This window comes from Heptranchias perlo, chromosome 15 (genome assembly GCF_035084215.1).
Source record: "Heptranchias perlo isolate sHepPer1 chromosome 15, sHepPer1.hap1, whole genome shotgun sequence".
In the NCBI taxonomy this organism is placed as follows: Eukaryota; Metazoa; Chordata; class Chondrichthyes; order Hexanchiformes; family Hexanchidae; genus Heptranchias; species Heptranchias perlo.
In genome coordinates this window covers 50,931,342-50,953,532 of record NC_090339.1, presented here as the reverse complement: position 1 = coordinate 50,953,532, position 22,191 = coordinate 50,931,342, and the positions used below count along the sequence as shown (strand labels likewise).

Sequence of the window (22,191 nt, the reverse complement as noted above, 5' to 3'; positions counted from 1 at the left end):
GATTCCCTCTACAGTCTGAAACCATGAGTGTATTTATAAAGAGGATTATGCAGCAATAAATGAGATTGGGGGAAGATTCCCTCTAGTGTAGACTTGGTTACTGCTGATCGAGTTTTCAGTGCAGAACATTTAAACCACTAGAGGGCAGTGTGCACCCACATCAATCACTAAATAAAGTACTGATCGATCCAAGTGACAGAACCTCCAGTATAATAAGGACTTGCACAACACCAGGTTATAGTCCAACAGTTTTATTTTAAATCACAAGCTTTCGGAGCTTTCCTCCTTCTTGAGGTGTCACTCACCTGACGAAGGAGGAAAGCTCCGAAAGCTTGTGATTTAAAAGAAAACTGTTGGACTATAACCTGGTGTTGTGCAAGTCCTTACATTTGTCCACCCCAGTCCATCACCGGCATCTCCACATCATCAGTATAATAAGCCGTAGGTAAGTCCAAGATGGTCTCCAGAAGATTTGTAACAAGGTGGTTAGACTGTATGCACTGGACTATAAGTGATACCGTGGAATTACAAATAATGTCCCCATAAATATCAATGTATTTGATGCCGTAGATCATTTATTATGTTAATGAGATAGCACCTCAGCTTTTCTACCCTGAGCTGGTAAATGGATACCCAGTGTCAGACAGGCATGCAACAGTCACTTAATTTGGCTCCGTTCGCAATGTGTTTCATGTAAGAATAGCATAGACTCATCATAATGGTCACCCGAGCTACTGAAATCAAGTTCCTATTTCCAGACTTGAACTTTTAATTGACCTACTGTTATGGCAACATTCAGAATTCCAAATAAAACACCTCTGAGGCCAGACTGAACAAGGGATCCTTGGGTATATATTCTGATCAGCAAAGTTCACAAACACACTTAACATGCTTGTACTATATTGCTTTTAAGGCAGGCCATTTAAACTAAATAGTTAACACCTGCCTGAAAATAGTGCAGGTATATACTACGACGTGCACAGGAACATTGCTGATCGAAAATTATAGCCCATATCTTTTTGTTCCCAGTCACAACCCCATTTAAAAAAAATAATTTCTTGACAATCTCCTCCTTTGCATTCCTTTCCTCGCAGTGTTGACTGATACATAAGAACGTAAGAACTAGGAGCAGGAGTAGGCCAATCGGCCCCTCGAGCCTGCTCCGCCATTCAATAAGATCATGGCTGATCTGATCCTAACCTCAAATCTAAATTCATGCCCAATTTCCTGCCCGCTCCCCGTAACCCCTAATTCCCTTTACTTCTAGAAAACTGTCGATTTCTGTTTTAAATTTATTTAATGATGTAGCTTCCACAGCTTCCTGGGGCAGCAAATTCCACAGACCTACTACCCTCTGAGTGAAGAGGTTTCTCCTCGTCTCAGTTTTGAAAAAGCAGCCCCTTATTCTAAGATTATGCCCCCTAGTTCTAGTTTCACCCATCGTTGGGAACATCCTTACCGCATCCACCCGATCAAGCCCCTTCACAATCTTATATGTTTCAATAAGATCGTCTCTCATTCTTCTGAACTCCAATGAGTAGAGTCCCAATCTACTCAACCTCTCCTCATATGTCCACCCCCTCATCCCCGGGATTAACTGAGTGAACCTTCTTTGTACTGCCTCGAGAGCAAGTATGTCTTTTCTTAAGTATGGACACCAAAACTGTATGCAGTATTCCAGGTGCGGTCTCACCAATACCTTATACAACTGCAGCAATACCTCCCTGTTTTTATATTCTATCCCCCTAGCAATAAAAGCCAACATTCCGTTGGCCTTCTTGATCACCTGCTGCACCTGCATACTAACTTTTTGATCTTCTTGCACTAGGACCTCCAGATCCCTTTGTACTGCAGTTTTGGTTGCACAGGCACCCTCCAGTACTTTGCCCAAGTGGCTGTTCGTCATCTATGGTCTTTGTCTGTGCAGGTTGGCAGGACATTTGACTACGAGGACATCAAGGTCCAACTTGATTGTGTCCTCATCAGAGGTCCACACGGGTGTGCACTTTCCAACAGGTAATGATCAAGAGCAGGAAGTCCCTGGCTGACTTCTCCTCCCCAGACTAGGATACTCAGGCTAATTGTAGCAGCTGACATCAACTAACTCAGCACAGGCTGCGAATTGAATCGGGATCCTCCTGGTCTGTCTAGCCCAGTTACTCAATGGATAAACCTGTCGGAGAATCAGGAAAGCCTATGAACCCAGCTTTGTAAGATCGAAAGACTTAGGAGCATAGGGACAGGAGCAGGCCTTTCAGCCCCTACTTGCATTTATATAGCGCATTTCATGACCTCAGAAACCCCAAAGCGCTTTACAGCCAATGAAGTAATTTTTTGAAGTGTAGTCACTGTTGTAATGTAGGAAACGCAGCAGCTAATTTGTACACAGCAAGGTCCCACAAACAGCAAAGAAATAAATGACCAGATAATATGTTTTAGGTGTTGGTTGCAGGATAAATATTGGCCAGAACACCAGGAGAACTCCCCTGCTCTTCTTCGAAATACTGCCATCGGATCTTTTACATCCACCTGAGAGGGCAGGCGGGGCCTCAGTTTAACCTCTCATCCGAAAAACTGCACCTCCGACAATGCTGCCCTCCCCACAGTACCGCACTGAAGTGTCAGCCTAGACTTTATGCTCAAGTCTCTGGAGTGGGATAGTGAACCCACAACCTCTGTCTCAGAGGCGAGAGTGTTACCAACTGAGCCACGGCTATAAAAGAAAGGTGAAAATAATTAGAACTAGAATTGTGCATTGCGACACTTACACAGACAAATCTGCTATCCTAAAGAAAATACAGCTCACCAATCAAGACCATTTAGCACACAGGGCCACATACAGCTTCCTGTGTACATGTCAACCAGTAAGGAGCTGGAATTTTATCATTTGGCTCAATGGGATATTTGACAGTCTTCTGTATGCTTTGGAGTCTTCATTAGAGCGAATCCGTCAAACAAACCTTTTTAAGGTAATATTGCAAAAAGTAAAACTTCAGCATTTTAATTCCTGTACTAACCAGGAACTTTCCTGTCCCTTTTCCTCTTGATCATACTGGCTCATGTTGAGTTACAGGCATCAGTTGCCCATCCTTCATTGAGAAGCTCGCGTCAACAGGCTGTTCAAACAAAACAAATCATAACCCTGTCCTCACTTTATTTCCACACGTGCACTTCTCAGCAGGAGTTACTCACTGGTGCTCAGGAGCAGGAAGCATGGCTGAATTTCCCCTCCCTACCCCAGGGGCTTTGAGGCAAATTGTAGCACCCCTGCTGCTGAACTAGCTGTTTCCTGGTGTGTGTTAAATAATTCTGGAGTAAAGTGTTATCCAGATACTCCAGCACGACGGCAGAAGGCCTCATTTTGGCAGGTGGTAGATGTGAGCTCTCTCTATTACGTTAATACATTTCCCTCGGAACAGTCCAGGGATCAAACCAGTGGTCTTTCTGGTTTGTGGACATTTGGTTGGAAACCAAGTGAGTGCATAAACCAACCATGATTTGCTATTAGTATGTTCCTTTGTTGTCATTTTCCGATGAGGCTACCCTAGCACTAAAAACAAGATTTTCACCTTGCCGCCTGGACATAACACTGGCATCGCGGATCATCTGCCCGTTACAGAAATCACCAATTTTCATTTCCATTGAAATCCAGGTGAGAGAAAGCAAGATTGTCCACTGACATGACTGAGGCATGTCCAGAGGGAGCCCTATTCACTGCGACTCCAGTTAGAGAAAATAATACTGGGTTTCTAAGCTGTACAGCAGGGTCCATACTTTAAGGGTTAAAGAGGCAGCTGCGAGGTATTCTACATTCCCGAGAAAATAAAATTCCGAATGTATAATCCCATCTGCTCTTCTCCTTAATGCTCAAAAACCTTTTAAATCTGAAAACTGATGTTTGGACAAAAGATGACTAATGAGGGAAATGTATTAACGTAATAGAGAGAGCTCACATCTATCACCTGCCAAAGTGAGGCGTCACGTTGGAGTATCTGGATAACACTTTACTCCAGAATTATTTAACACACACCAGGAAACAGCAACCAAATTAACCCATTAAAACAGTACTGTACATATTGAGTAATCAGCCAGAATAGTTAACAGCCTAACGGTGCGTGAACATTTATCTAATAGCGATCATAATATGATCGAGTTCAACATTGTATTTGAAAAGGAGAAACTCGTAACAGCTATTAAGATTCTAAATTTAGGCAAGGCCAACATCAACAGGATGAGACAGAGACTGTCCACAGTAAACTGGGCAAATCTGTTAATGGGTAAAATGACAGAAGATCAGTGAGAGATGTTCAAAAAAGAATTTAATGTGATAACAGAACCAGTTTATACCCCTAAGGGGCAAGAGCTCTACTTGCCAAAATAAATAGCCATGAATGATAAAAGAGGTAAGGGACAACATAAAACTAAAAGAAAAAGCATACAAAAATGCAAAAAATAGCACAGATCCTGGTGACTGGGAGAGATACAAAGAACAGGAAAGGGTGACAAAACAGAAAGTAAGAGCTACAAAAAGGGAGTATGAAAAGAAACTTGCAAGAAATATCAAAATCAACACAAAACATTTTTACAACTATATTAGGAAAAAGAGGGTGGTCAAGAGCAATGTGGATCCCTTAAAAACTGATAATGGTGATATTGTAAATGAAAATAAGGAAATGTTGAACATGTTAAATAATTACTTTGCGTCAGTATTTACAATAGAGTTAGAAGATAGCATGCCAGACACTCCAAGGAAACTAACGTTGAATCAGGAATGGGGACTCACCATAATTAATGTAATGTAAGCAAATTAACAGTAATGATGAAAATAATGGCACTAAAGAGTGACAAGTCCCCAGGACCAGGTAGTTTCCATCCCAGGGTGTTAAAGGAAGTAGGTGAGAACATTGCAGATGCTCTAACTATAATCTAACAAAGTTCTCTCAATTCAGGAACCATTCATTTGGATTGGAAAATTGCACGACACTCCACTATTTAAGAAAGGTGAGAGAAGGAAACCAGGGAATTATAGACCAATTAGCCTAACATCTGTGGTTGGGAAATTACTAGAGTCTATAATTAAGGATAGAGTGACTGAACACCTTGAAAATTTTCAGCTGATCAGAGAGAGACAGCATGGATTTGTAAAGGGCAGGTCATGCCTGACGAACCTGATTGAATTTTTTGAAGATGTGACTAAAGTAGTGGACAGGGGAATGTTTATGGATGTTGTTTATATGGACTTCCAGATGGCATTTGATAAAGTCCCTCATAGGAGACTGTTAGCTAAAGGTGAAGCTCATGGAATTGAGGGCAGATCATTGACCTGGAAAGGAAATTGGCTGAGCGGCAGAAGACAGAGAGCAGGGATAATGGGCAGGTACTCAAATTGGCAGGATGTGACTAGTGGTGTCCCACAGGGATTTGTGTTGGGGCCTCAACTATTCACTGTATTTATTAACAACTTAGATGATGGGATAGAGAGCCACAAATCCAAGTTTGATGATGCCACAAAGATAGGCAGTATTGTAAGTAATGTAGATGGAAGCATAAAATTACAGCGAGCTATTAATAGATTAAGTGAATGGGCAAAACTGTGGCAAATGGATTTCAATGTAGGCAAGTGTGAGGTCATCTACTTTGGACCTAAAAAGGATAGATCAGAGTACTTTCTAAATGGTGAAAAGCTCGAAACAGTGGAGGTCCAAAGAGACTTAGGGGTCCATGTACATAGATCATTAAAATGTCATGGACAGGTACAGAAAAAAATCAAAAAGGCTAATGGAATGCTGGCCTTTATATCAAGAGGACTAGAATACAAGAGGGTAGAAGTTATGCTACAGCTATACAAAGCCCTGGTTAGACCACACCTGGAGAACTGTGTTCAGTTCTGGGCACCGCACCTTAGGAAGGATATATTGGCCTTGGAAGGAGTGCAGCATTGATGTACTACAATGATACCTGGATGCCAACGATTAAATTACGAGGAGAGATTATGCAAACTAGCGTTGTATTCCATGGAATTTAGAAGATTAAGGGGTGATTTGATCTAAATTTTCAAGATATTAACGGGAACTGATAGGGTAGATAGAGAAAAATTATTTCCGTTGGTTGAGGAGTCTAGGACTAGGGGATATAGCCTAAAAATTAGAGTCAGCACTTTCAGGAGTGAAGTTAGGAAACACTTCTACACGCAAAGGGTGGTAGAAGTTTGGAACTCTCTTCTGAAAACAGCAGTTGATGCTAGCTCAATTGTTAATTTTAAATTTGAAATTGATAGATTTTTGTTAACCAAAGGTATTAAGGGATATGGGGCTAAGGCGGGTATATGGAGTTAGGTCACAGATCAGCCATGATCTCATTGAATGGCGGAACAGGCTCGAGGGGCTAAATGGCCTACTCCCGTTCCTATGTTCCTATATTGCAATGTTTTTTTGAAAACAAATTCCCCAAGGCTGTGGAATTAATGTAACAACCATTATTTATTTCAGGAGTAACGCGTGAAAGGCCAATGAGCATCTTGGCCAACTCAAAGTTTTGACAACGGCGAGTCAATTCAATTTTCATTCAACCTGTCCAGAGTTTGAAAAGACTTTAAGTGAGATTGTGGGAAACTGGCAAGTCTTCAAAGCACAACCCATGTGATCAGTCACTCAGGAACTCCATCTCCACTTGATACAGTGAACGAAAACACTTTTTACATAAACCAATTCCATTTGTAAAAGATGCCATTGCCATCTCCAGGATACGCTGGAGCGTGATTTGACTGCACTTACAATCGCTGGGCATTACATCAACGACCAAGCAACAATTAGATCTCAATTTTGCATTTCAGTCCCATGCTTGAATCAGGAATTATATCCAATGGGAATGAATGGGAAGCAGTTTGGCCCACTGGAATTCTATCCAATGGGGCTAAATGCGCCACTTGCAAATGACAAATAAGTAGCTCCCCTGATTACTCAAATGATAAATTCCAGCCTTTGGAATACAAAGGTCCCAGGTTTGATCCTTGATCTGTGCTGAGTTAACTGGCCTCATCCAGAGTAATGCTAGGGACCTTAATTTTTTTTTAGGGATTGTGGAGGGGGGGGGGGAATGGCCAGCGTTCCTATTACTCAACACTATCAATGCAAATTCTTTCTTTCTTCATTATCCAGTAATCTCTGCTGGAAGTACATGTGTGTAAATGTTGGATGAGGGCCAGATTGGACTTGGTGGTGATGCCTCCCCACGGTTGAACAGCCTACTGACACATGTTTACACTTACACTTGAATGATGGCCACTTGGGCAAGGTACAGGAAAGCAAATTATGCTGGCACTGTAGGCTAGCAAGGAGTCAATGCCTCAGAAGACTCGATGGGAGGGAGGGAACAGAAAAATTGGGAAGGAAAAGGGAACTACCAAAAAACTGACTATCTCTGACTATAACTTGGTGTTGTAAAATTGTTTACAATTGTTAACCCCAGTCCATCACCGGCATCTCCACATCATCTCTGATGAGACATCCTGCTTGTCTAAGAGATGATGTTCTATGCCCATATTTCAAATATAAAGTAGTTTCAGAGTTCTGCTTTCCTCAGTGAATCTGTGTTTTATTGAACCATTTTGATGGGATTTTTGGGGATTTTCTCTTTTACACCTATGCCATTATCTGGTTATTACTCCTCTGTGCTTTCCTCAGTTCTAAATATGCCATCCTACACTCTCTCCCTGCTCCCTGCATCATCATTCTTGTGAAATCAAAACTCATTAGGGGTCTTTTTAATTTTGGGTGATGGTATAAAATGGCCGATATCGAATTAGCCGCCCATTACACAACATGCCGATTTTCCTTTCCATTGAAGTCAATGGTAGGGCGAATTAAGAGGGCTGGATAACGGGTTACCGATTCGATTTTGCCCATTTTACACTATCGCCCAATGTTAAAATTACCCCCATCGCATCTCCTACTCTCATTCATTATTTCCCAGAGCTTTAAAGTTCTCTACCCGCCTTGGTCTTGTCTTCTTCCTAAAATCGACAGGTTTTTAAAACCTAAGCGTGACATCACCTGAGCACCACTTCCTGCTTCATCTTGTCTTTTCTTCTACTCTTTCAACACAACGGGCCTGGCCCTTCACCTATGTTTCTTAATAAAACAAAAGCTGCAAACACTAAGACAGGATAAATGGAAAAGACAAAGAACCCTCAGCACACAAAACAAAACTAACTTACACAATGATAAAGTGCAAATAGAAAGGGTTTCGTCTTGACTGGTTTGTGATGCCCGGGTATGGATCTTTGGATGATTTGCTCTGGTGCACACACTGCCCAGCTGATGTCTTAAAAATGCTCATGGTGTCACTCTATCGTTAGGTTTATTCAGTGTATCTAAAATAAGCCACCTCAAAATAATAGTAACGTCATTAGAACATGATCCATTGCAAACTAAACATGTACTGTGTCAGAAATAACCAACCTGGTCCAAACAGCAGTGCACACTATTTAAATTTGATCCATAGAAATGGGCTAACTGTCCCTCACCCAGCACTATCAAATTGAATCAGCTGAAGATTTCCATCGACAGACTTCTCTCACATGCAACAACAACAAGAACAACTTGCATTTATACAGCACTTTAACGTAGTAAAACATCCCAAGGCTCTTCACAGGAGCGTTATCAAACAAAATTCGAGTCACATAAGGAGATACTAGGAAGGTGGGTCAAAGAGGTAAATTTTAAGGAGCATCTTTAAAGAAGGAAAGAGAGGGTGGAGAGGCAGAGAGGTTTAGGGAGGGAATTCCAGAGTTTAGGGCCTAGGCAGCTGAAGGCACGGCCGCCAATGGTGGGGCTTTAGTTAAAAAGAGCTTGCATTTACATACCATCTTATCACATCCCGGGAGTGCTTTACAATCAATGGATTACTTTAAGTGGAGACCCTGTTCTGTTAGCAAATGTGACAGCTAATTTGCAAACAGCAAGGTCCCACTGTATAAACGGCCAGATGACCTGTTTTTTGATGTTGAGGGGAAAATGTTGGTCAGCGCACTGTTCTGCTCTTTCTTCAAAAGGCATTATTTCTACATATAGTATTATTTTTATATCGAGGTTTAACGCAGGCTTAACATTCCATTGAAAGCCAGCACTTCCAAAAATACAGCATTCCCTTAGTGCCATACTGAAGCCACAGCCTAGTTTACATACTCAAGTGGGGCTTAAACCCACACCCTTCTAACTTAAAGAGGTCTATTAGCCGAATCAAACTGATGCTTACAAGCTATGATTGTTGATAGCTCACTGCCTACTTTAGAACTGAGGTGAGACAGGAATGAAACTAGAGAAAGACACAGGAATTAGGGCGGGGAGAGGGGGGGCCTGTGGAAAGTTTGACTTGCTGGGCAAGGGGAAGGGGGGGGGAAGCAGCAGAGGCAGCTGAACGAATGGCCTCAATGATGTCCATTAGCTCCACGCACTTGTTGAAGGTGAGTACGGAGGGGGTTTAAGGAGACGGTTGGTAGTGGAGAAAAGGAGTCGGGGGCTTTGCCCTGTGGGATGATCCAGGAGTAAATGGGTGGTTTTGGGCAGAGGAGAGCCCGATAGTGCTTGATTTAAAAAAACAGATTATCTGGTCATTATTTCATTGCTGTTTGTGGGACCTTGCTGTGCGCAAATTGGCTGCCTTGCTTCCCACGTTACAACAGTGACTACATTCAGAAGGACTTCATTGGCTGTAAAGCGCTTTGGAACATCCTGAGGTCGTGAAAGGCAACAACAACAACAACAACAACAACAACTCGCATTTATATAGCGTCTTTAACGTGGTAAAACGTCCCAGAGCACTTCACAGGAGCGTTATCAAACAAAATTTGACACCGAGCCACATAAGGAGATATTAGGGCAGGTGAAAAAAAGCTTGGTCAAAGAGGCAGGTTTTAAGGAGCGTCTTAAAGGAGGAGAGAGAGGTAGAGAGGTGGAGAGGTTTAGGGAGAGAATCCCAGAGTTTATAAATGTGAGTCTTTCTTTCGTTTTTCTTTTGGAATCTAGAACAAGATGGAAACAAGCAGAAATGGATCAGCGCTAGTTCAGTGCAGAGTGAAAGGTCCAAGCGAAGGAGCAGAAAACTGAGCCTGTAGCAGCAGGCCAAATACTGGAATAGAGCCAATCCAGCAGAGAATACAGTCTCAGTTCAAATAGTTCCTTATTTTTAAGGAATTAAACATTTTGTTCTGTCCTGCAAATGTTAAGCTTGGATCCAAAATGCACAACAGGAATGAATCGGAATTTTCATGCTTTGGTGGAACTGAGCACTTATCCGGATTCAGGTTACATTCGGAGTTATTAAGAGTCTGAATAGCTTTTCACACGGCAATTTTGTTACAGCGATATACCCCACTCTCTCCTTCCCCAATAACCCGATCTTTGTGATTGAAGATAGAGTTGGAAGTGGCCTTCAGTGAAATACACTGCATGTGTAATTTCTACCTGAACATGTGTCAGTTTCTTTGCACTCAAATGCACCAGCTGGCTGTGAAAGTCAGCTCTCCAGTTTCATGGGGGCAACAGAATAGAGATCCCCAACACTGAGATAGGTAGGAATGTTGGAGTCACTCTCTTCCCCAAACAAATCTGAAATGTTTGGTGTTAAAATCACTGTTTATCAGATTGTTTGTTTCGTGTGAGGGGACTGAAAAGTAGCCTTTTTCTGGGCTATGATCTGACTCTATATATTTGTTATAGCAGTGTACTTCATAGTGGGGTGATAATGGCGATTGCATGTACTGTTTGAGGAGACAGATTTTAAAATTGAGGACCTAGACAAAGGCCAAAGCCCAGAGTGCAGGACGCCACCCAGTTTGAAAAGGAAAGGCGACAGATTAAATCGAGGAGCAGTGACTAGGTAAGGCCAAGATATGTTTTCAAACCCTGTAGTCAGCACGAGAAGGGGGAAGGGAAATTGATCATAAAAAAGTTACAACCTGGTCTTGTCTCTCACCCAATATTCACTTCCAGCACCGGACAGCAGTCAGGAGCAGGAACCCTGGCCAAATATTCCCCTCTTTAGCCCAGCGCACTGAAGTCAATTTGCACCCCTAGCACGGTCCTGATTGAGAGCAGCTACTCAATGGATAAAGATTCACAGCCATCAGGGGAGCTACACGTGAGGTTTTATATTAAGGCACAGGGAGAAAGATAAATGTCTAAGCTTGGGTCCTTCCCAGGACTGCAGCACATTCCTCAGTGAACCAGTATTATGTCAGACTCCCACAGACAACGATGGAGTAACAGGTGAATTCCTTTCAGTAGGGCTGCCCGTTTGTGTGTAGCCAATTCTGAGTCGAGTCCTTTGCTTGATAGCACAATTACCATCATAAAAGGCTTCGTGATCACAAGCACATTTCATGCATATTTTCCTCCTGCTGTTAGATGCCAACCTGGGGACACTTCAAAAAAACTGGAGAGACTCAAAGTACTCGGGTAATTGTGCAGCGTGTAAACAGTATTACAATAGATTATCACTGACTGATAATGGAAGCCATTTAACAATGAACAGCAATGAGGGAGACATTTGATCCACCCTTACTGCGCTTCTGATGGTTATAAATATCTGCATGAAAAGCTCTTTAGAGTGGTCATTTTGTCTTGTCACAACATTCACTATTTGCCCTCCCCCTCACCTATGACTTTTAAAACAGATTTGATTTTGGTTGTGTACACAGGTTGATTTAAGTCTGAATTGGACCAAATAGGGTTAACACAGAATATCCTCCCCTCACCAACTTTCTCCCCTTCCTCTCCTAAAAGTGCTGGCTCACGCTGAGGAACAGTTGTTCATGTGCGAGCCTAAGCAACAAGTGTCAGCAGGTCATTCAAACATGGAAGGTATCAAGATATCAAGCCTGGCCTTTCCTCACCTGACGTCCACACTAAAGGGAACTCTTAATGGAACCATGTTTTTGAAGGAGTTTGCAGACGGGATAAGCTCCTGGTGGACCTTAAAAGCCACAATCGCTGCTGGTGCACTTTCTAGCAGAGGGTCGCTAAATAGCAGTCAGGAGCAGAAACCTTGAGTGATTTTTTTTCCCCTCCTCCTCCCTAGCCCAGGGATAATGAGACTATTCCCACCACCACCCTGTCTGAGATTAGGTAACTCAGCATAAACTAAATCTGGGACCTTCCTGATCTGTATGACTCTCTACTGGGGTGGTACATTGACCCATTGAGTGATCAGGAGAGCTACAATTAAGTATTTATTGACAAAGCTAATCGGTGATATAATACTGCCAAGTGGCACAAGACTAGTTAATTTACCGGCCTCTGCTGGGGCACCTAGAGGCGAGGTCTGGAGTAGCTGATCGAACCGGCCTTTTAAGCCATTTTGATGTCTTTTGTTTAATTGAGCTAACTATATGAAGGGCCTAGAGAATGAAGTCTCTGGTTGAAAGGATGCTGGTGGCTGACCTGTCGGAAAAATAAGTAGCAGGGCATTTTGTTCTTTGGCATCTGTGAGCAACTACCTTTCTGAACTATAGGCAAACAAGCACACAAATGTGAAACGATTTTTAGTGGCAAAGGTTGGGTATTCATTCACCTGAAATGGTGTATTTGTGTTCCTGGAGTGTGCTGTTTCGTTACTCTCTACCCCTCACCTCGCTCCCCAACATGCCTATTGATACTTTGACGTCGTTCAGAAAACAAAGCATTCAAAAATGTAATGTATTTCCAGATGTGGCGATAGCCATGATCCTGTGTCAGAGGTCATTCCCCTTGTGGCTAATAAAAAAAAAGCATTCTAAATGAACCACTGGGACATAGACCACCCCAGTAGGACGGAGAAGAAACCTAAACAATGCAGTCATATACACAGGAAACCCAGAGCGAAAAGGTTTGGAAATGTTTATCCAAACAGAATGCAAAGCTTACAAGGAAAGCGAGCTCTTAATGGAACCATGTTTTTGGCGAGGTTTGCAGGCAGGGTGAGCTCCTGTGACTCCTCGTGGACCTTAAAAGCCAGCTGATTTTCAGCTCTATCTGTGTGCTGATGTGCTACCACAATGGGGATGATTTTAAGCCACCCCGCCCGCTGGGAGCGCGCAGTTAAAATTGCCTCTGCAAACCTACCGGCCTGTTTCCTGCCTGCCGCCATCTTAACTGGGCCCTTTTCTTTAGGCGGCTGAGGTGCCTCATGCAAAATGGGGGCCAATGACATCATTAGAAACTTGATGGCATTTTAACCACCAGCTGAGCAGGCTCCACAAGGGAAGTCTGGGCCTCTGCTGCCCCGGGCTCTTTCCCCACTTCCCACCCGTAAGCCCCTCCCCCCCACCCAACAACTTACCCGAGTGCTGCTGGGCAGCGTCTGTGCTGCCCAATCTTTGCCTGCCAGCAGCTGGCCAACTGCCTCTTTACACCCATTTCAGGCTTTCGGCTGGCTGGAGGGCTGTAAATGAGGCCTGGAGGTTAAAGTAGTCCGGGCCTCAAATTGAGGCTATCCGTTGGTTGGGGGGAGGGGGATTGAGACCCCCACCCCCACCTCCCACACGTCCAAAATGCACTTCCAGTTAAAATCCCCCTCCCCCAAATATGTCACTGTGCAATAGGGTGCAGGCTTGAGCTACCATTTCCCAAACTCAGGCACAACACCCTGGCTTTAGGGTTGAATCATCCAGTTTAAGGCTCGATAGTCTATTTGCCATCCAGAAATTTCTAAAGTGTAAACAAGAGACCCAAAGTCTGTTTTTGAAACAAAAACAAGTTCTCCACTTCTGTGTAGTGATGTGGAAACATTAGGTTTTTCAATGAATCATCATCAGAAAGATTTTAAAAAACAAATGCATGATTAGCCCCTCTGTCCGCCCTATCTTGGTTCCATTCGTATTTGGATTTGTGAAAAGATAGCAACAATAGTGCAGCAAACCAGACAGTTGTAACAACAATCAAGCAAAGATGGCCAACTACCAGCTTCTCAGAACAATGAGGGATTGACAACAAATGCAGCCTCAATTAAACTGGGGGGTGAGCAAGATCGAGGTATGACAGTGGGTGTGATCATACCTCATGCAGAATGGCCTCCAGGAATGTTGTAAAATATTCAACGTCCGGAAATTTGAAATCTCCAACAGCTGAGCACCAAATCTAGGCCGACACTCCAGTGCAGTACTGAGTGAGTGCTGCTCTGTTGGAGGTGCCATCTTTCGGATGAGATGTTAAACCAAGATCCTGTCTGCCCTCTCAAGTGGATATAAAAGATCCCCAGGCACCATTTCGAAGAAGAGCAAGGGAGTTCTCTCCGTTGTCCTTGCCAATATTTCTCCCTCAACCAACACCTGAAAACAGATTATCTGGTCATTGCTGAGCGTAGATTGGCTGCCATGTTTCCCACATTGCAACATTGACAACACTTCAAAAGTACTTCATTGGCTGTAAAGCAATTTGGAACGTCCTGATGTCATGAAAGACGATTTATAAACGCAAGTCTTTCTTTCTTTCCTTCTTTCTTTCTATCTCTTCTTTTCCTTTCTTCATTATCTCCTGGACAGTGTGACGCAAGATGTTGCTGGGACTCAATGGTCCAGACTTTCTGACAGGTGATAGGAAAATCCAGGCTAACATGATGCGAAAAAATACAAGACTCTTTTTTTTAAAACAGGCTTCTGGTTTCTAGTTTACATCTTAGAAATTTTCCAGACAATCCAATCAGAAATCAGATTCTAAAACTTCTGAAGGCATCAAGGTGGAGTGATGCTCCAAAACCAACAATAAAGAGGGCAAACAAAATTTTGAGGAAGCATTAAGTGAGTTACAAACATTCCTCCCTGCCCTATACCCATTACTACTGATTATAGAGCAACAATAATGTGGATTTTTAAAAAGATAATATATACAGCAAGAACTCTCCTCATGCTATATTGACTTATGAGTTTGCAAATGTCATCCCAGTCTGTACTGATCTCAGCATGTACAGCATTAGGGGCACTACGATTAACATCAATGTACCTGGGTTAGAGAAGCAAAAGGAATCAGCCAGGGTTCCCATTCCTGGTTATCCAATCCCAGATCATGGGCATAAACCCATTATATATAGCAGCTCATTGAATACCTCATGGTAAAATGCACCTTTCTGTATGGTACTAACTCGTACTTACCAGGAAGGTCCCAGGTTTGATCCATGCCCTATGCAGAGCTAGTTTGGGTGGCATTAAGGGCTCTACAATTGGCATCAACTCCCTGGGTTATAGAGGGGAAGAATCAACTAGGCTTCATACTTCTGACTGAGCTGTTGAATAACCCTTGAATGATGCTGGAAAGTGTATATTTGCGGACATCAAATGAGAACAGATCGGCTCAGCTCTGATACTTCCACCACCTTGGTTGAATTGCCTGCCCTGGGGGTGCCAGTGCTGTCCTTGCATTAGTCAATCTCCTTATGAAAGGAGGGGAGAAAAGGCAAGAAATTAGAAGCAATTGGTGAAATAAATAATAGAAATAAAATGAAGCCAAACAACGAGAGAGAAGGCTGGGAATACACACCATCTGAAAAGAGAAGAGCTAGATTGACATTTTGGGTGTAATAAAGTACAAATTTGTATTTGTATGGCACCTTTCAGGACACCCCAAAGAGCTTTACAGCCAATTAAGTACTTCTGAAGTGTAGTCACTGTTGTAATGTAGGCAAATGTGGCAGCCAATTTGCACATAGCAAGATTCCACAATCAGCAAAGCAATAAATGATAATCTGTTTTAGCGATGTTGGTTGAGGGATAAATGTTGCCAGGACACCAGGAGAACTCCCCTGCACTTCTGCCAGGGAATCTTTTACATCCACCTGAGAGGGCAGATGGGGCCTTGGTTTAATGTCTCATCCGACAGCGCAGCACTCCCTCAGTACTGCACTGGAGTGACAGCCTGGGTTATGTGCTCAAGTCATTAATGTGGGACTTGAATCCACAACCTTCTGACTCATAGCCTTTATCAGGACATGTGTATGTATCTCTGAATAATTTATTTGTGTGACTGTTCAAGTCTGTATACACTGATCTGAGCGAAAAATCAATAAAAAAGGTTGGTTTATAATAAGCAGCTGCACAAGGTACGTCTGTGATGAATCAGAGCAGGCTTCCTACTACAGGACTTGTAAACATTGCTAATACATTCTCAGACTCCTATACCCAGCAAAAATCTTCCCACCAAGTATGAAAGCCAGCTGTGAATCAAAGGATTCTTCCCACCCTTGCCCTCCCCTAATCTTCTCAACACCTATCCGTGCACACGCACCATCAACAACTTGCATTTATATATCGGTTTAACATAGTAAAATGTTCCAAGGCGCTTCGCAGGAGCGATATCAGACAAAATAATTGACACAGAAGCAAAAAAAGGAAACATTAGGACCAGGTGACCAAAAACGCAGTCAGGTCAAGGAGGTAGGTTTTAAGGAGTATCTTAAAGGAGGAGAGAGAGGTGGAGAGGTAAAGAGGTTTAGGGAGGGAATTCCAGAGCTCAGGACCTGGACGGTTGAAAGCTGAAGCTGGTTTTCTATTGGCAACTTCCAAATCTATACATTTTTGTTAATCTTTTTGGATGTTCCTCAGTTAGAATGCCCCCAATTCAAAGAGCAAGCAAAATATTGCACAAGAATTTATTGCCCCTCCCCCCACCAGTAACGTAGCCAAACCCCCCCCCCCCCCCAGGAATTTCTGTCCCCAAGTGTGACCAGGCTATTCATAGAAGGCATCGCAGACAATCCTGATTCTATCCTCACTCTCTTGCACTTTCCAGCAAGGCTCACTGGTTAGCAATGGGAACACTGGCTGTGCAGAGACACTGGGCCTAACTACACTTCCCCCACTGCTGCTCTGGTTGAGAGTAGGTAAATCGGTACAGCCCAAGGATTGAAGCATTTTCGTGTGAGGGGCTTCCTGCCAATCTTTAATAAGTAAGTTCCTCTCACTGGACTTGGAGTTCTTTCATATAGAGAGTGCTCTAGACCCCTGTTGTGCGCTATCCACTGCTGATATGCCACTTGGGAGCAGAGCAGCTATAAGATTTATTCATGAGCTCGGGATGCTTCTGTTTCTGGAACTTTCCTTAATAGTAGATTTTATTTAGACAGCAAGTGGTGTGCAAGGGCTCAATTTTAAAATGGTGGTGGGAGGCAGCGGTGGGGGGAGGGGGGGCCGGTGAAGGTGCGCATGGCAAACCCCAATAAAAAGAACTTACCTTTTCCGACGCGATTGCGACGTAATTGATGGTGATTAAAGTTTTTCCGGGTTTCGTGTGATTGACAGGCTGGCAGCTGACAGGTGCAGCAACGTCAAGGCGGGGGGAGAGAAAGAGAGAGAGAGACCTCATCCGGCGCTGGAACAGAGAGAGGAGGGCGCTGAAGATCGGAGGGGGGGGGAGAGAGAGGAAGATCCAGGGGGGGGGGAGAGAGGGGGAGATTGGAGAGGGAGACATCGGGGGCTGAGAGGGACATCAGAGAGGGAGCCATCGGGGGCTGAGAGGGACATCAGAGAGGGAGCCATCGGGGGGAGAGAGGGACATCGGACATCGGAGCAGGGGGGTCCAGGTGACATCGGTGGAAGGGTAGGTTTATTCTGTTTTTTAACTTTGTGCAATGGTTTTTTATTTAATTTATTTTTGCCTGATCCAGCCCTTCACCAGGTGTGAATCGGAAGCCGTGGGAAAGCCGCCCAGGTAAGTTTAAAATCGTTTTAACTATCTACTATGTCAGAAATAAAGTACCTTAAGTACCTCAATGAGGTACATTTGATTCTTTAACTATCATCCCGCCCACTTCCACATTCGGGAAGCGCTCGTGCACACAGGTGCGCTGTGGGAAACCCGGAAGTCGGCAGGTTGGGGACGGCTTCCTCACCCCTCGGGATTTCCCCGATTTTCGCAGCCCCCCCCCGCTCCCACAATTTCATTTGAAAATCGGGGCGCAGGTTTCCGTTTTCAAACTTTGTTAATTTTCAGGGGAAATAAACTTGCTCTGGTTTCATATTATTTTTAACTATTTCTGGCTGCTTTGTCGACTTCTATTATAAAACACAGAAATAAAGAATGATTGGTCTTTCATCCCTCAACATTTATGACAACTTTACCCAAATTCTTTTACGCAGTGAGGTGTACTGATCTGGAATACACTGCCTGAAGGGGTGGTTGAAGAAGATTCAATAGTAACTTTCAAAAAAGGAATTGGATAAATACTTAAAAAGGAAAAATTTGCAGGGGAAAGAGCAGGGGAGTGGGACTAATTGGATAGGTCTTTCAGAGAGCCGACAAAGGCACGATGGGCCGATCGGCCTCTTTTTGTGCTGTGTGTTTCTTTGATTCTAAATTAATGGCCTTCTCTTAAGAGCAAAACTTGAACAAGAGATATGCCTCTAAAGACCAAGAAAAAGGCCCCCAAAAAAGGAGCGGTGCATTAAATGATATCAGCTTCATTACCAGAGAAGCTTAATGTGGCAGAACCTTGTCCAGGGATACACATCTAGTCTTCTCTCTACATAGCGTGCGCTCAGCCAGCCTGTTGTTGTTACGTGCTTGGCACTGGCTGCAGATGTGGGACTATAATGGAAGGGTATTAGATCATTATATCCACATCAGTGATCATCAGAAGCCAGCATCTGTGATCTAGACTAGAAATGCTTCCTTCTAAACACCCATCAGAACCTGATGAACACACTGTGTGACAAGAAAATTCTTCCCCTCAGACCACAGACAGTTCCAGACAATGAGTTCCTGCAAATCCCAGCCTAATGGCTAATTTGGGAATCTGCCTGGTAATGACATTTTGAAGCTGGCAAGCAGGAAGGGAACCAAATTCTAGGTAACTGCGAAAGGCCTCTAAAGCCTGGCTGCCTTCACTCTTTTGTATGGGGGGATTTGAGTGACAAAAAGGGTCTGTCTGTACCAGATTACACAGACTGGAAATATGTTGCGTACTGAAAAATTAATGAAGCTTACTTAATGCTCATGATTTGTTAAATGGCTGAAGGAATCAATGTTCAGTTTATAGAGTGATGACAAACCACTTTGGAAGGTTACAGGCAAAGCACCATCTATTTTCTGATTTACAAGGAGGAAAATAGACATGAATAAACCTATATAAATAAAGATATCTGATCTCTTTATCCAGAGTGTATAGCTCAGCTCTCAGAGAGCACAGGCTCACCTCCAAATCCAAATAGATATTCATTTGTATCAGTGGACTGAGAATTGCATTGCATTTAATACCTCTACGGTATCAGCCATGGCTCAGTAGGTAGCACCCTCATCTCTGAGTCAGAAGGTTGTGAGTTCAAGTCCCACTCCAGAGACTTGAACACATAGTCTGTGCTGACACTTCAGTGCAGTAGTAAGGGAGTGCTGCATTGTCAAAGGTGCCGTCTTTCGGATGAGATGTTAAACTGAGGCCCTGTCTGCCCTCTTAGGTGGGTGTAAAAGATCCCATGGCACTACTTTGAAGAAGATCAGGAGAGTTCTCTCCAGTGTCCTGGCCAGTACTTTTCCCCAAACCAACATCATTAAAAACAGATTATCTGGTAATTATCACATTGCTGTTTGTGGGACCTTGCTGTGCACTAATTGGCTGCCATATTTCCTACACTTCAAAAGTACATCATTGGCTGTAAAGCACTTTGGGTTGTCCTGAGGATGTGAAAGGTACTATGTAAATGCAAGTCTTTTTTATTCTCTGAGAGATGTGATGAGGTGTTATATAAATGCAGGTCTTTCTTTTAAAATATGGCTTCCAAACAGCAGATGTTTGAAAATAAATGAAGAAACTTAAGAGCACTAAATTGCAGCATCGATGCACAGCACACAGACATGGAGGGGTGAGACATGAGCTCACCGCAGCAGAATGGGCCCACAGAGACCCCATTCTCCACTGTGCCAAGTAGAGCCCTGACTCATTCACACAGAGCGGAGGGGCATATAGGAACCCTGTCCTTGATCCATTATTAAGACATCTCCTTACAGCTGCATTCAGAGGGCACAGGGAGGAGGTCGTAGCTGGTTTGCAACCTGAAGCCTAGGGAAATGGGGAGGAAGAAATTTGGGGAGGATGGAGACCTACAGTTTAGCGGCAGTCACAAATTCAGGATTCCATCTCAGCTTCCCCCAAGAAACTATAGCGATAAGTTTAGTCCAGAATATACTGTAAATGCATTCTCTGAAAAGGATTTCCAGGAACAGCCAGTAAACCCTAACAAATTAAAAACAGAGAGAAAAAAACCCAACCCAACTTGGAACAATAAACATTTCTTCTAAGAATTCACACACTGTTCAATATACCTTAGCAGTCGCACTCTGAACAGAACAAACATAAGTTCAGCCAAACAAGTAGGACCCAGGTGATTCCTAGTCAGCATTACAAACTCTCTTAGGTCCTACAGCAATGCTGGCATTATTACTGGGTGGGTCCCTTCACTTACAGAGAGAATCATTGTCTTCCTGTACAGCGGGACTTTATAAAAATTACAATATCCATGGATTCAGTCGTGGAAGTAAAAATCCATTAGCTTAAATTAATAAATTCCTGAATGAATTAAAAATTGAAACAGTTTGTTAAGTGCAGGCTTGGCTCAGTTGGCAGTCTTGTTACAGCGTCAGATTCAATCTCCACTATGAATTTGAGCTCATAATTTTAGGCTGACGCATCAGTGCAGCATTGAGGGAATGCTGCATTGTCAGAGGTGCAGTCTTTACCGAGTGCCCGCTAAAACAGGCATTATGCTAATCAGAGGCCTAACACCTGTTACAGGACCTCAATGCCAAATTTGGCAAAAACTAGGTCTATGGCGGCTTAACCAGAAGTTGTTAATGGGACCCCTGGAGGCTGCTAAAGAAGGAGTAACTGTTTCTATTTTCAGTTACCTTAACGTGGAGCCAGGAGGAGTGTTCTTTCTGGCTCCGCAGCAGTACTGCAGGCCGCTGCAAGACTTACTTGCAGGTTGGCTAGGTGTCTAACCAGGCTGATTTTGAGAAGGACCCCGACCGGCGAGCTGCCTCGGGTCGCCTGGTTAGCGTCTGCAACTCGCTGGCATTATGGAAATGAGGCCCGAGGACCGAGGACCTTTGGGCGCGCGTTCTAAACACTCCGCCCACTTCTCCGGCGCTAAACCAATTTCTCCTCCATTGGCTGCCTATCAACAGTCACTGAACCCCAAGTAATTAATTATGTGAAGTATATTGAGCCATTTTGAATTGACAAATGCAAATATTATTAGCCTGTCTGGGCTCACTCGTGAAGAATGGGCAAGGTGTCCGGGAAATTGCTACTTGTGGAACCATATCGTAGCATGTGACAGCACCTTCAGGAGAAGATAGGAGAAAGTTGGAAGAATAAAAGACAAAATGTGGTTGAAGTCCTTGCTTATTATTTATTCCGAGGTTCTGAAGTCCCCTCTGTTATCCCTTTTTTCTTCCTACAGGTCTTTCCAGCTATTCACCTCCTGCAGGAGAGGGGGTGATCTGGTTCCAGGACTCTGTGCCAATACCAACTGTACACAAAGAGCCCAGCTAAAGCCTGGCAATGTTACTTTCCTCCCCTGGGGAGGGACTACAAGTGAAAATCAAATGCCAGTACATCCCAGGCAAAATCAAGCAAAAGAGTAATTTTATCTCCTGATGGTGCCAAAGATTGTTGCCACTGTATCTTCCAAAGACTCTAGTGCTTGAGTTAATAAGAATAACCATTGATCTTAGCAGTTTCTGTAACTTGTAAACAATTTTACAACACCAAGTTATAGTCCAGCAATTTTATTTTAAATTCACAAGCTTTCGGAGATTTCCTCCTTCCTCAGGCAAATGTTACAATTGTCAACCCCAGTCCATCACCGGCATCTCCACATCAGTTTCTGTAACAGCAAGGATAGAGACAACAGCAGTCCAGTGAATTATTGCAGCTTTCTATACCAATCAGGCCCACTGATACCTATCTTATCAGCCTGTATTATTGACACAACTTATCAGTAAAGGAAACAGTAAAATCTTTGAAATAACAAAGGCTGGAATCCAATCTTCATGTTTACTCAAGGACTGCAGACCCAGATTGAATTAGATTCAACCTCAGTGACACATGAATAAGTGTTGCTTGATTAGATCATGGTGGCAGAGACTGGAATATTGAAAGTTTAGTTTTATTGATAAACCAAAGTGAAGGGACAAGGTTTGCAGGATACTACTAAGGCTGCATGGAGTA

The 22,191-nt window shown here is 43.4% G+C and overlaps 1 protein-coding gene and 1 long non-coding RNA gene across 6 annotated transcripts in view; one reads left to right on the top strand and one right to left on the bottom strand.

Annotated features, from left to right (window-relative positions):
* The window catches only part of LOC137333091 (collagen alpha-6(IV) chain-like), a 356,547-nt gene that overhangs the window by 157,594 nt on the left and 176,762 nt on the right, over positions 1-22,191 (bottom strand). The gene's annotated exons all lie outside the window — the stretch shown is intronic.
* LOC137333095 (uncharacterized) lies at positions 305-22,021 on the top strand. The gene is made up of 3 exons (XR_010965796.1): positions 305-445; positions 17,632-17,675; positions 21,422-22,021. It is a non-coding gene; the product is annotated as an uncharacterized lncRNA (long non-coding RNA).